Genomic DNA, 16,558 nt, shown 5'->3' with positions numbered 1-16,558 from the left:
GTCTCAAAATGCAGGTTCTAACCTTTTGCGACAGCATGCCTTTTCCTTTTGGACATAACATATAAGAATATTAACTAGGGCGATCCCATTAACAATATGACAACAGCCAGTGAAAGTGCAGGGCACCAAATTCAAAACATCAAATCTCATAATTAAAATTCCTCAAACATACATGTATTTTATACCCTTTTAAAGGTTATCTTGTTGTTAATCCCACCACAGTGTCTGATTTCAAATATGCTTTACAGCAAATGCACCACCAAACGACAGTAAACACAGCCATTTTTTCCAGCCAAAGATAGTAGTCACAAAAAGCACAAATAGAGATAATATTAATCACCTACCTTTGATGATCTTCATCCAATGACACTCATAGGTCTTCAAGTTCAATACATGTATGTTTTGTTTGATAAAGTTCATATTTATCCAAATATGAGTTTACATTGGCACGTTACATTCACTAGTTACAAAAACATCCAGTAATTTTGCATATCCACATCATTCAACATAAATACTCATCATAAATGTAGATAATAATACAAGTTATACACATGGAATTATAGATATACCTCTCCATAATGCAACCCGTGTCTGATTTCAAAAAAACTTTACGGAATAAGCAAACCATGCAATAATCTGTGACGGTGCTCAGAAAAATAGTCACAATAGCCGCCATGTTGGCGTCAACATAAACAAGAAATGACATGATAAATATTCCCTTACCTTTGATGATCTTCATCAGAAAGCACTCCAAGAATCCCAGGTCCACAATAAATGTTTGTTATACACATCCAAACGCTCATTCTGGTCAGCGTTATGTCGGACAAAAACTTAAAAAGGTTATATTACAGGTCGAAGAAACATTTCAAACTAAGTACAGAATCAATCATTAGGATGTTTTTAACATATAGCTTCAATACAGTTCCAATTCCTTTTGTGTCTTGATGAGCAATGGAACGCAAGTGGATACCACGAGGAATGCGCGTGATCAGAAAATGGCTGACTGCCAGTCACCTGATAGATTCTGCTCTCATTCAGTCCCACAACACAGTAGAAGTCTCATTCAAATGTATATATACAGTCGACATCTAGTGGAAGCCCTAGGAAGTGCAACATCATTAATATCGCAAGGGGATTTCATTGGGAACTGTGGTGAATACATACCACGCTCAGATTTCTCACTTCTTGTTTTCATTTCTCCTCAGGGTTTTGCCTGCCATATGAGTTTTGTTATAGTCATAGACATCATTCAAACAGTTTTAGAAACTTTAGATTGCATACTATCCAATAGTAATAATAATATGCATATATTAGCAACTGAGACTGAGGCGCAGGCCATTTACTTTGGGCATCTTATTCATCCAAGCTACTCAATACTGCCCCCCAGCCATAAGACGTTTTTTAAGAGTTCTAAAGTTATAAAAACTGGTTGTTTTGAAACTGTTGAAATTCAAATATGTCTTCTAATACTTGAAAAGCTAAATAAAAGTCCAAGTATACAAATATGACGATATTCTTGCAGGAAAATGGAATATGCATGTGAATGTCTCCTTTACGTTTTGCCCAAATATACCTGGGTACTTCACACTAAAATTATTGTTGTTCACTCATTTTTCAAGGTATCCATTGGAATCATTGCACATACACTGCTGCCATGTTCTGGACACTATCGGAATTAAAACCAGAGTGATGGCTACAACTATGATGACATTTCTCTCCAATTTCAAAGATGGTGGTCGAAAAAAAGTGTTTTTCTTTCTTTGTATTTTCTTCTACCAGATCTATTGTGTTTTAATCTCCTTCATTCAATTCACATTTCCACAAACTGCAAAGTGTTTCCTTTCAAATGGTACCAATAATATGCATATCCTTGCTTCAGGGCCTGAGCTACAGGCAGTTAAATTTGGGTATGTCATTTAGGGAAATATTTAGGGGAAAAAAGGGTCTATCCCTAAGAACTTTTTTAAACTCAGCATTGACCTGAAAATAGTAGTTAAAAAATGTAGACTAAAAACTGCACAAAGGAAAATAGACTGGAGATGATTCACACAAGCAGCAAACTAGAGGGTTCTCTATAGGGAGAGAAATAGGGAGTCAGCAAAAATGGTGATAACTCTGAATAAGTCTTACTTATGTGGCAAGCTGAGGAAAAACAATCGTCTACCTTCACCAACAAATCCACATAACATACCCAATAGATCAACACTAAGACAAGCATAGCTAATTTACCTCAATGACTTCAAAGAGAGCAGGCCATCTTGCCATAAAGTCCTCTACCATAGGTACGTCACGGACAACTTCCTGTCTCCTGTATGCAAACATCTTCTCCATTTTGAACTTCACTGTCTCTCTGCTGTTCCCTTTGTTCACATCAGACAGTAGAGCTTTCCGCATGTCCTAAAGGCTCTCTTGTGTTTCTCCTGAGGGATATGTGGGGCAAAAGTTCACTTCGGCTCTCTTTGGCTTTTTAACACCATAGGTTGCACTTGACTTTACAGGCAGGTTTGTGCTTCAAGGAGTTTATTGTCACCTCTGGACATCCCATTCTTCTCAGGCGAGTGCAGAAGTTTGCCAGTTTATATTTCAAACTGGTTTTCCAACCAGACTCACATTAAGCATCTCCAATCCAAAATTAAATCTAGAATCAGCTTCCTATTTTGCAATAAAGCATCCTTCACTCATGCTGCCCAACATACCCTCATAAAAATGACTATCCTACTGATCCTTGACTTCAGGTGATAACATTTACAAAATAGCCTCCAACACTCTACTCAGCAAATTGGATGCAGTCTATCAAAGTGCCATCGGTTTTGTCACCAAAGCCCCATATAGTACCTACCACTGCGACCTGTATGCTATCGTTGGCTGGCCCTCGCTTCATATTCGTCGCCAAACCCACTGGCTCCAGGTCATCTATACCTGCTCTCCAGCAGGTATATTTCACTGGTCACCCCTAAAGCCAATTCCTCCTTTGGCTGCCTTTCCTTCCAGTTCTCTGTATCCAATGACGAATTGCAAAAATCACTGAAGCTGGAGCCTCATATCGCCCTCTCTAACTTTAAGCACCAGCTGTCAGAGCAGCTCACAGATCACTGCACCTGTACATAGCCCATCTCCCCATAATGTATTTTTTTGCTCATTTGCACCTTAGTATCTCTACTTGCACATTAATCCTTTGCACATCTATCACTCCAGTGTTTAATTGCTAAATTGTAATATTTTTGCCACTATGGCCTATTTACTGCCTTACCTCCCTTATCTTACCTCATTTGCACACACTGTATATATACTTTTCTATTGTGTTATTGACTGTATGTTTGTCTATTCCATGTGTAACTCTGTGTTTGTGTCACACTGCTTTGCTTTATCTTGGCCAGGTCACAGTTGTAAATGAGAAATTGTTCTCAACTGGCCTACCTGGTTAAATAAAGGTGAAAATATATATATATATATATATATATATATATATATATTTCACCTTTATTTAACCAGGTAGGCCAGTTGTATTCGGCCCCTTGAACTTTGTGACCTTTTGCCACATTTCAGGCTTCAAACATAAAGATGTAAAACTGTATTTTTTTGTGAAGAATCAACAACAAGTGGGACACAATCATGAAGTGGAACAACATTTATTGGATATTTCAAACTTTTTTAACAAATCAAAAACTGAAAAATTGGGCGTGCAAAATTATTCAGCCCCCTTAAGTTAATACTTTGTAGCGCCACCTTTTGCTGCGATTACAGCTGTAAGTCGCTTGGGGTATGTCTCAGTTTTGCACATCGAGAGACTGAATTTTTTTTCTAAATCAAAGGTGCAATCTTACTGGTGTTACATTCCCCAGTTTCTGTGTTGTAGTTTGTGTATTAGCATGTGTCTATTTCAGGAAATGGCTTCCTGAAATCCCCCAAGCTGCTGATTAGTCGACTCCACGGCTAACTGGAGCTGAACACGCCCCCTCGTCAAGTTACAGCTGTATCCCATTAGACTCCTTCTCCAGTTATAAAAGCCAGTATTCTGTTGTTCAGGAGAGAGATTGATTGTGATATAGGTCATTACTGAGAGAGGAGGTTGATGGCTGAGGGTTATAGCATGTTGGTTGTTGGTATGTACTATGTTAGTTGGTTTTGGTAGCAGCTTTGGTATGTTCTGTGTTTGTTGCTTTGTCAGAGCTTCTTTAATGGCCTGAGTTAGTTTTTTATCAGTTTTGTTGTGAAGTGGATTGTTTAATATTCTGTTTCATTTGTTCCCAGGGGAGAAGGGGAAGGCACCTAGGGAGTGCTTAGGCAAGAGGCCCGCGGGCATACATATACCCGTAGTATATTCACTGTCTAGGCACACTAGGTAAGACCTGGGCGGACCACCCCCTGTATTTTGGTTAGGGCACCAGGTGGTGCTAAATTAGGTAAGTAGTGGGTAGGCAGGTAATTTAGGATAGGGGGCTTTGAGATTTACTTTCTTTGCTTTGGTTCTGTCTAGCCCCTTTTCCCCATATTACCGTGTGAAGGATTCATTCCTAGTAACGGTAAATTATCTGCCTTTTGTCATCCTTACTCGCACCTACAGTCCATACCTCTTTCACTTCACGGAGTGTTGAGTTGTAGCAGGGCGTTGCGTTCCCTCGTCATGTAGGCGTGCGTAACAACTGGCAGCAATATCCTTGCCTGTGAAGCCATTTCGGTGCAAAGCAATGATGACGGCATGTGTTTCCTTGCAGGTAACCATTGTTGACAGTGGAAGAACAATGATTCCATGCACCACCCTTCTTTTGAAGCTTCCAGTCTGTTATTCGAGCTCAATCAGCAGGAAATAGTGATCTCCAGCCTTGTCCTCGTTAACACACACCTGTGTTAATGAGAGAATCACTGACATGATGTCAGCTGGTCCTTTTGTGACAGGGCTTAAATGCAGTGGAAATGTTTTTTGGGGATTCAGTTCATTTGCATGGCAAAGAGGGACTTTGCTATTCATCTGATCACCCTTCATAACATTCTGGAGTATATGCAAATTGCTATCATACAAATTGAGTCAGCAGACTTTGTGAAAATTAATATTTGTGTCATTCTCAACTTTTGGCCATGACTGTATCAAAGACTATGCTACGAGTGAGGAACCAGATTACACTGGGATTGTCCTGGAACCATGAAGGTGCTGCAGGATCCGGACAATGTAGCATTTGCTGTTGCAATTCACAGCCTTATGAATGCCATGAACCTCAGTTACTCTACTGAGCTCCGCTACACCTTAAGTCTTTCAAAAGGTTTTTATGGGACTGACTGAGAAACTTTCTAACAAATCTGTTGCATTTAAAAACCGGCTGTTTCAGTGAACTGTTTTGTGTTTCGGACTGTATGTTTGACTTATGTTGAACTTGTTAGATTGTTTACAAAAACTCTAAACAGAATGAGCATGTTCAAAAATGGAGCTACTGTGATTTTTAGATATTTTTGTACGGTGTTTTGAGTATATGTCCTTAATGTTATATATATAATTAACATGCACCAATATGTACACATGCATACCTACCTCATTCTTTGTCTATTGCTCCTCATGAAAAATAACTACCTAATGTTGTGACAAAATGCAGTAGAGAAATTGTCCAATCATTGTTAGGACAACTCTTTTTATATAAAGCTTACATTACTGTGATTTAGACCTGTGCAATTCATTGCACACAATGTCAGGCAATGGGCATTTGTCATTCCAAAGAGCTTTTTAGCACATGCCTCTTGCGTTCTTTGTCACTGATGCACATGGTCTCTTGCTCCTTGGTTACACATCCTTAGCGTATACTTTTTACTTCCCTATTCATTAGTGTAAATACAAGCACAAAGGTAGAAAATGGCAGCATTTCATCTCGTGCTTATATTAATAATGATATAGAACCTTGTCCATAATATAAATGATGGACAAAGTTCTACATAATTATGATTATCATCCAAATGTTTTAAGTAGTGATCAGGTTTAGGGAAAATTATCAAACCCATTTGAAGCTACACATTTCATTCAAATAAAATTGGCTTTACCAAATCATGTTAAATTGATTCTATTCCATTACAATGTATTTACTTGAACAAATTATTTTTGCTTGACAAACAGAAAATAAATGTGTTTATCCAACTTGTTTCAGTCATGTGGAACCGATGTACACATTTTAATTAAGTAAATTCAAAGCACATTTTTTTTTTGCAGTGCACGAACAAACACACACACACATATGCATGAAATCACTTCCACACACACCCGTCAGTGTATAATGCATGTAAACATGAAAAACACGCCTCAGCCCTGCTGAATAACATCAAATCACTCCTTAGCACATTCTGTCAATGGTGGAGACTGTAGGCCTATGTGTATTTAATCAAGGGTTTCAGAGCTACAGCCCAGCGATTTCACAGGCTCAAAGTCAGACTTTACACTGGAATTAAGCAGAATAATCACATTCGCAGCACTGTAGCCTGATCAGGCAGTAAAAACTACTGTAACAATGGCTATCTACAGGTTGACAGTGTGCTCAGTAGGCCCTATATCCATAGCCTGTTTGTTGCATGACAGGCTCAGCTAATGGTGGAGCCGTGACACACCCGACAGCTAGTTTCACTGTTAATGGTTGCGAAATCAGCTGGCCAATGGTTCTTACTCTCCTCTTTAATCTCCTACGGTACAATCATACTGTACATAACTACTAAAACCTCTGGGACAGCTAAGAAGCGTGTCCCAGATTGTAGACTGCAGGCTGCTAGCTGATGAATCAATTTGACATTACAGCAGATGTGTCCTCATTGAATAGGAGAGGATTCTTTAATCCGGGCCTCTGCAAGAAAAGGAGGGAGGGGAGCTCAATGTGTAAGCAAAGCCGCAGTAAGAAACTAGAAAATCACAATGAAGAAAAGAGAAGAGGGGAGGGCATACATAAATCACAGTCACATTGATTGCCTTGATTTATTTGGTGCCCCTTAGGCTGCGTTTACACAGGCAGCCAAATTCTGATATTTTGCCAAATTATTGGCAAAAAAAGCTGATCTGATAGGTCAAAATACCAATTAATGGAAGAAAAAAACAGAATTGGGCTGCCAGTGTAAAGGCAGCCTTAGTATTCCAGTTTGTGCTTTTCACTTTTTTATGCCAAATGACATAATGCACTCTACATCACTATATTCTTTCAAACACAGCAGCAGTCTTATCAGTCTGCATGTACGATGTGTGACCTCTATAACAATTATCTTAGTGTCGTGCCTTGGACCATGTCACAACTGGAAGATTTATGAATCACTTATATCCCATAGTCTCCGGAGCTGTATGACATTCATGTCCTTCTATATACCCCATACACTTCTTAAAGTATATTTTCCAAATTGATCACCCACCATGTTATTTCACCATTAACCTTCTAAAGGTACCATTTACATTTACATTTACATTTAAGTCATTTAGCAGACGCTCTTATCCAGAGCGACTTACAAATTGGTACCAGGGCTGGGTTTCTACCAAGCTAACATTATGGCATTTTTTAAAGATGGTCATACCAAGAATCAATTAGCTATTTGATTTTTGGACCCCTCAAATTTGATTTTAGGACCACTGTATGTATATATATATATAAACATTTAAAAAATATTAGCCCATAGAAACACGTTGATTAACAAATCGATTCATACATGGAAACACAGAAGAAAAAACACATTTAAAGTATATCAAAAGGAACTATGTTTGGAAGTGTCTGCACTATATCTGAACAATATAAACTCAGCAAAAAAAGAAACTTCCCTTTTTCAGGACTGTCTTTCAAAGATAATTAGTAAAAATCCAAATAAACTTCACAGATCTTCATTGTAAAGGGTTTAAACACAGTTTCCCATGTTTGCTCAATGAACCATAAACAATTAATGAACATGCACCTGTGGAACAGTCATTAAGACAGTAACAGCTTGCAGATGGTAGGCAATTAAGGTCACAGTTTTGAAAACTGGACACTAAAGAGGTCTTTCTACTGACTCTGGAAAACACCAAAAGAAAGATGCCCAGGGTCCCTGCTCGTCTGCATGAATTTGCCTTAAGCATGCTGCAAGGAGGCATGAGGACTGTAGATGTGGCCAGGGCAATAAATTGCAATGTCCGTACTGTGAGACGCCTAAGACAGCGCTAGAGGGAGATAGTGGAGGACCACGTGTAACGACACCTGCACAGGATCGGTACATCTGAACATCACACCTGCGGGACAGGTACAAGTTGGCAACAGCAACTCCCCGAGTTACACCAGGAACACACAATCCCTCCATCAGTGCTCAGACTGTCCCCCATAGGCTGAGAGAGGCTGGACTGGTCCGAAGGCAGGTCCTCACCAGACATCACCGGCAACAACGTTGCCTGTGGGCACAAGCCCACCGTCACAGGAGCAACAGGACTGGCAAAAAGTGCTCTTCACTGATGAGTCGTGGTTTTGTCTCACCAGGGGTGATGGTCGGATTTGCGTTTGCGTTTATCATCTCAGGAATGAGTGTTACACTGAGGCCTGTACTCTGGAGCGGGATCGATTTGGAGGTGGAGGGTCCTTCATGGTCTGGGGCGGTGTGTCAAAGCATCATTGGACTGAGCTTGTTGTCATTGCAGGCAATCTCAACGCTGTGCGTTACAGGGAAGACATCCTCCTCCCTCATGTGGTACCCTTCCTGCAGGCTCATCCTGACATGACCCTGACATGACAAACCCTGGCATGACAATGCCACCAGCCGTACTGCTCGCTCTGTACCTGATTTCTTTCAAGACAGGAATGTCAGTGTTCTGCCATGACCTGCGAAGAGCCCGGATCTCAGTCCCATTGAGCATGTCTGGGACCTGTTGGATCAGAGGGTGAGAGCTCGGGCCATTCCCCCCAGAAATATCTGTGAACTTGCAGGTGCCTTGGTGGAAGAGTGGGGTAACATCTCATAGCAAGGACTTGCAAATCTGGTGCAGTCCATGAGGAGGAGATGCACTGCAGTACTTAATGCAGCTGGTGGTCACAACAGATACTGACTGTTACTTTTTATTTTGACCCTCCCTTTGTTCAGGTACACATTATTCAATTATTCATGTCTGTGGAACTTGTTCAGTTTATGTCTCAGTTGTTGAATCTTGTTATGTGCATGCAAATATATACACATGTTAAGTTTGCTGAAAATAAACGCAGTTGACACTGAGAGGACATTTATTTTTTTGTTGAGTTTATGATATGGTTAACCCTTTCATGAATGCTAGCGTGATTAATGCAGTGGTACAGTGAATAGCATTGGTGTAAAGTACTTTAAATTGTTTTTAATTAAGTACTACTTAATTAAGTAGTTTTTTGGGGGGTGTCTGTACTTCACTATTTATATTTTTGACCATTTTCATTTTTTGTACTTTTACCCCTTTTTATCCCCAATTGGTAGTTATAGTCTTGTGCCATCATGGCAACTCCCCTATGGAGATGTGAAGGTCGAGAGCCATGCGTCGTCCGAAACACGACCCTGTCAAGCTGTACTGCTCGCTTAACCTGGAAGCACCAATGTGTTGGAGGAAACACTGTACAACTGTCGACTGGAGTCAGCTTGCAGGCACTCGTCCTGCCACAAGAAGCTGCTAGAGTGCGGTGGGACAAGGACATCCCGGCTGGCCAAACCCTCCCCTAACCCGGACAACGCTGGGCCAATTGTGCACCACCTCATGGGTCTCCCGGTCACATCCGGCTGTAACACAGCGATGCAGTGCCTTAGACTGCTGCTCCACTCAGGAGGCCCACATTTTTGACAACTTTTACTTTAATACATTCCGAAAGAAAATTATGTACTCTTTACTCCATACATATTCCCTGACACCCAGAAGTACTCATTACATTTTGAATGCTTAGCAGGACAGGAAAATGGTCCAATTCACACACTAATCAAGTGAACATGATTAATGCATGATGGCAGGTAACATAGTGGTTAGAGTGTTGGACTAGTAACTGAAAGGTTGCAAGATCAAATCCCCGAGCTGAGAAGGTAAAAATCTGTGAATCTGCCCCTGAACAAGGCAGTTAACGTAATGTTCCTAGGCTGTCATTGAAAATAAGAATTTGTTCTTAACTGACTTGACTAGTTAAATAAGTACATACATACTGTCTCTTGTCTGGTGGACTCTAAATGTTTAGTTTGGAAATGAAGTCTTACTGTTGGAGCATGCCCCTGGCTGTCTATGTAAAAAAAATGTGCCATCTGATTAATTTAAGTAATTTTAAATGATTTATACCTTTACTTTTGCTTTGCGGCCACTTTTTCCACATGGTCCAGCTGACGGGGGGGGGGGGGTCAGTGGTGTGGGTTGGGGTGAAGTTGATGGGGGTGTGGGAAAACCCCCCTCTCTCCCATCACTCCATGGTGTGCAGCACGCGATCCATGGCTGTGTCAAGATTTTAGAGCATCGTCGTGTGCTGCTTGACGCGCTCCTCCACTGGTAACGGAGGACTGGGTGCACCTGCTGACTCCATACGTGGTGCTTGTTTCTGTCATGTGTCAATGTGCAGCGGTTAGGACTAAGTCAGGCGCAGGACACAGAACTGAGTAAAAGACGTGCTTTACTCGAAAAATAAACAACACAATTTTCACACAGGGAAACACACCAGCTCACAGAAGTCTTAAACACTAAACAAAGAACATACACGCACAAAACCATGTGGGAACCAGAGGGTTAAATATGGAATAAATTATAACGTAATGGGAACCAGGTGTGTACAATCAAGACAAAACAAATGGAAAAAGAAACGTAGATCAGTGACAGCTAGAAAGCCGAACGCCGCCCAAACAGGGAGAGGCACCAACATCGGCGGAAGTCGTGACAGACTGTGACAGCAGATCACTTTAGAATGAGGTTGACAAAAAATATAAAGTTGCCGAAGTATTTATAATTGTTACAAACAAGTGACAGAAAAAAATGATGCTTCAAATTGAAGCTGAAATAACTGTATTAAAAGATAAATAGGCTACATGGGCCTATATAATTAAGTCATATTTAGTTAGTTAGCCACTTTGCTTCAATATGTTTCATGACGTGTGACAACATGAGTCCAATTTGTGATTGAGTGCATTATTATTGGGTAAGCATAATAAGCCGCCTCAAAATTTGCAGCCATAGGTGGTAATATCTCACTAGGAGCTGATCCATCGTCAGTATTGTGGAATAATTCAAATGTTAAGGTAAAATTTGAATGGAGAATGCTGATCAGAGAGCAGCGCTGCTTTTCTGTTGATCCTATAAGTGTTGAAACATGGTCAAACGAAACACTTAGTGAACGTTCTCTCTACATGCTTGTTTGGGAAATACTTAAAATACTTAAAAAATAATACTGCAGCTGGTATAATCATCCTAATGCTTAAGTTACTTCGCAACTGGGAAACGAGGGTCAGGCCAGTAATGGAGAGAAATCTCAATGGGTATGGTGACAAGACCAGAACGAATGGATTGCAGTTGTCGCCCTCAGGTTTTTAATTTGATGCCTTAGTGCCTTCGGAGAGTATTCTGACCCTATTTTGTTACTTTACAGCTTTATTCTAAAATTCTAACTATAAAAAAAGCTATTTTTTATTTACCACAGTTTGTTTTTTGAAGGCTTCATGTTCAACATTGAACATGGTTTCAATTTTATATGGTGAAGCGTGAGGTTTGCCATCTCCAATACAAAAACTTGAATGGAAACCAACGAGGCAATACATTTCCCATTCATCTCTAACAATTTGCATCACAGTACATGGGATCAAGAATAGTTAACAATAATGAATCCTGTATTCTTTCTCAGTCCTAAAAAACTGCATTATCCCAAGACTATTCACAGACTAAGCTTTGTCTCCAACTAAGAACAACAACCTCCTGAAATCACTTTTTTATTCCAGGTCTAGTCTTCATAGTCTTAACCTGTGTCTGTGAAGCCAACCCTAACAAACATACGAGCTCAATATAATCTGAACCACTGCTCCAGAGGCATACAATTGTCAAGGTTGCGAAGGCGGCTGGTATTTTATGCCCGCTGTCTGCCTTCTGCTAAGCGATGCGGAAACCGAGTTGGAGAGGCCAATTAATCCGATGTCAATGTGTACACATTTCAATGAGAAAGGAGGAGGTTTTAGCATCTTGTTAGTGGCTTCCAGGGGGTGGGCACACCACAGGAGGTTGGTGGCACCTTAATTGGGGAGGACGGGCTGTTATTAATGGCTGGAGCGGTTTATTAGTGAAATGGTATCAAATACATCAAATACATGGTTTGATACTATTTCATTCGCTCCGTTCCAGCCATTATTATGAGCCGTCGTGCCCTCAGCAGCCTCCTCTGATGCACACTACGTCATAAAACACAATGGCCAGCTCAAGGTGCTCAGTAACTGCGTCCTAAATGGCACCCTATTCCATATTTAGTGCAAACAGGCAACTAAACATAGAATAACAACCCACAAACTATCCAAGGAATATGGCTACCTAAATATGGTCCCCAATCAGAGACAACGATAAACAGCTACCTCTGATTGGGAACCAATCTAGGCAACCATAGACATATAAACACCGAGACTAGAAACAACCCCATAAACATACAAAAAAACCTAGATAATGCAAATAATAATGCGAAATAATAAAGAAAACAAAAAGATTTGGTCTTCTATGTTTGCGGAGCTCATTAAAAAGTAGCCAATATGTATAATAATACCTAAATATGTACATGAGAATATTACATATTTCTACCTTTGTGTACTTATTTAGGATAGGTTACATCACCATGAAAATAATGATCCATAATTATGTATGTCTGTGTAGTACAGATCAGGGACCCATGATGAAGTTTCATTACAGTAAGTTTGTTAGCAGGTGTAAATACACTTCACATACTATAGTTCTGTAACCAAAAGAGATCGTATCAAATGCAAGGTGTGATGTCATAACTGACACTCTAAGAGCTTTACCTTGTCTGTCCCAATTCCAAGGCATTCAGTGCTTCCACTGCAGTTTACAAGACAACTTTAAAAAATGTATGTTGTCTAATTTTTAAGGGAAGGGGTGAGTAGGGGGGGTTGAGGAAACCCTCCCATAACCCAGAGGTAAAACTGTAAGAAGTAACATAAATGTTACACAGTGTTACCGTTTTCTTCCGTCGAAAGAGAGTCGGACCCAAATGCAGCGTGGTAATTTTGATACATGTTTAATAATGAAGAAACACGAACAATACAAAACAACAAACGGAATGTGAAAACCTATAGAGCCTAAAAGGTGACAACTAACATAGAGATAGGAACAATCACCCACGAAACACTCAAAGAATATGGCTGCCTAAATATGGTTCCCAATCAGAGACAACGATAATCACCTGCCTCTGATTAAGAACCGCCTCGGGCAACCATAGACTTTCCTAGACAACCCTACTCAGCCACAATCCCAATACCTACTAAAACCCCAATACAAAAACACACCACCAAATAAACCCATGTCACACCCTGGCCTGACCAAATAAATAAAGAAAACACAAAATACTAAGACCAAGGCGTGACACACAGTTGATGATTGAAACAAATACTGTAACTGGGTAGGTTGTACAATTTGTTTTCAATACATTTCTGCCACAACTCCCTCGGCAGTGGGTGTAAAGGAATACTGTTTGAATAGGAAAAAAAATGTATTATTGTCTGCAGTTACTCCAGAGAGAATGAAGTCATTATCGTCTGCTGTTATTCTGGAGAGAATGAAGTCTTTATTGTCTGCTGTTACTCCGGAGAGAATAAAGTAATTATTGTCTGCTGGGTTCGCGAGTGGTGCAGCAGTCTAAGGCACTGCATCTCAGTGCGAGAGGCGTCACTACAGACACCCTGGTTTTAATCCAGGCTGTATCACAACCGGGCGTGATTGGGAGTCCCATAATGCGGTGCATAATTGGCCCAGCGTTGTCCGGGTTTGGCCGGTGTTGGCCGTCATTGTAAATAAGATTTTGTTTTTAACTGACTTGCCTAGTTAAATAGTCTATTGTTACTCCAGAGAGAATGAGTGAGTGACATCAGACAAGGAGGATGAGAAACGAGAGAAGCCCTATTGTCCCAGAACCTCATAATCACCACCTTTTGTCACCCTGTCCATTCAGGGTAGTATTATCCAGTTGTCCCTGTGATAACACCCGTCCCACGTTGTGTAGCTCTGTACAATGTTACCAAGATAGATGTGTCTTTGTCATAATATTAATATTTGATTTTCCTATGTTACAGGCATATTATAACTTGTTTGCTACCTCTTTGTGTTTGTCATCAGGTGTGAAGATATTCATCTTCATTTGTAAGCCAGGTTAAGTTTGCTCTAACAATGGTACACATTTTAATTAGCCCAAAACTGCAAAAACATATGTATTTTTCAACTCTGAAAATAATGTGCATGTGTCAGCTAGCTGGAGCTCATACTGTATCCATACCATACACTACCGAAGGCCCTCATCGCTTGCCGTGGGAAGCTCCATAGTAAGATACGTTTCTACTGATGATGCCAGAACCTTGTTCTTTCCTGGAGTGAAAATTCATGATATTTTATAGGTAGATTTTCTGGTCTGTGAGCAACCAGATGACACAATTGAAGCATTTATGAAATTGCTTCTTGCAGTTTCTGATAAGCATGCACCCATTAAGAAACTCACTCTCAGAATTGCTATATCCCGGTGAATTGAGGAATTGAAAAACTTTACAGTTGAGAGGGACAAGGCAAAAGGAATCTTACTGTACATCTAGAAATCAATTGACTAATATAAACAAAAATAAGAATAAACTGTACTATGGAAGAAAGATAAATGATATAAAGATTAACAGTAAAAAGCTTTGGAGCACCGTAAATAACATTTTGGTAACACTTTATTTTAAGGGTCGATAATAAACCATTTGTAGGGGATTTACAAACCCTTTGCTCACCGTTTATCCATCATTAATCCCACATTGGTAAATGTTAGTAAGCTAGTTATTCACACATGCATATATTTCTTTAAACCTCCTGTATTGTGTGCTTATTTATTTACCAAGTACTGCAGCATTGTCTACCAATGGCATGCCCATCTTTTTGTGAGAAATTACACTGGTAGCTCAAAACATTTATAAATAGCACTAAATTTAGATTAGGGACTGCAGAAATACTTTACTAATGACTAATAAATGGTTTATTAATGTGGGAGTAATGCTAAATAAATGGTGAACACACACTTTATGAATGCCTTATTCATCTTTTATTACGGACCCTTAAATAAAGTGTTTCCAAAATGTAAGGAAAAAGGGGAACTCAGCTCCATCCTTCATTGAAACAGATGACTCATGCATCACAAATCCTCTGATATTGCCAACTACTTTAATGACTTTTTCATTAGCACGATTAGCAGCAACAAACACTGAGCCTTCACATTCATTGATAACTACAAGACAAGCATTGTAATGATGTATTCTGTAAGTGTGGAGTGTGGAAGAGGTGAAAAGTGAGTGTGGAAGAGGTGAAAAAATGATTGCTGTCTATCAATAATGACAACACACCTGGTACTGACAACTTGGATGGAAAATGACTGTGGATGATAGAATAGTATATTGCCACTCCTATTTGCCATATCTTAAATCAAAGTCCAGAGGAACCTGGAGGGAAGCAAATGTCATTCACCTACCCAAGAATAACAAAGCATCGCTTACTGGTTCAAACAGCCGACCAATCAGCCTACTCTCGCCATTTTGTAAACTTTTGGGAAAAATTGTGTTTGACCAAATACAATGTTATTTTAGTGTAAAAACAACAGACTTGCAGCATGCTTATAGGGAAGGGCACTGAACATACACGGTACTGACACAAATTACTAATAATTGGCTTAAAGAAAGTGATCAAAATAGATTGTAGGGGCTGTATTGTTAGACGAGTGCAGCTTTTGATAACAATCTGTTGCTGAACAAACTTGTGTGTTATGGATTTACATCCTGTCCCATACGGAGGATTTAGAGCTACCCATTTTTTTCACCCATCTACACAGATTTCCCCATATTTGTAACGGCTCTCTTCTATCTCCTCTGAAGAGGTGGAACAAGGATCGGACCAAAATGCAGCGTGATTATTCGACCAGGGCGTGACAGAACCCCCCCTAAGGTGCGGACTCCCGGACGCACATCAAAGCAATAGGGAGGGTCCGGGTGGGCGTCTGTCCATGGTGGCGGCTCCGGCTCGGGACGTGGACCCCACTCCATCAATGTCTTAATTCCTCCCCCTCGCGTCCTAGGATAGTCCACCCTCGCCGCCGACCATGGCCTAGTAGTCCTCACCCAGAACCCCACTGGACTGAGGGGCAGCTCGGGACTGAGGGGCAGCTCGGGACTGAGGGGAAGCTCGGGACTGAGGGGAAGCTCGGCACTGAGGGGAAGCTCAGCACTGAGGGGAAGCTCGGCACTGAGGGGAAGCTCGGCACTGAGGAGAAGCTCGGGACTGAGGAGAAGCTCGGCACTGAGGAGAAGCTCAGCACTGAGAGGAAGCCCAGCACTGAGAGGAAGCCCAGCACTGAGAGGAAGCTCAGGCAGGTAGTTGGCTCCGGCA

The sequence above is a fragment of the Oncorhynchus gorbuscha genome, linkage group LG05 (genome assembly GCF_021184085.1).
Source record: "Oncorhynchus gorbuscha isolate QuinsamMale2020 ecotype Even-year linkage group LG05, OgorEven_v1.0, whole genome shotgun sequence".
Classification (NCBI taxonomy): Eukaryota; Metazoa; Chordata; class Actinopteri; order Salmoniformes; family Salmonidae; genus Oncorhynchus; species Oncorhynchus gorbuscha.
This window is presented reverse-complemented; position numbering follows the sequence as displayed.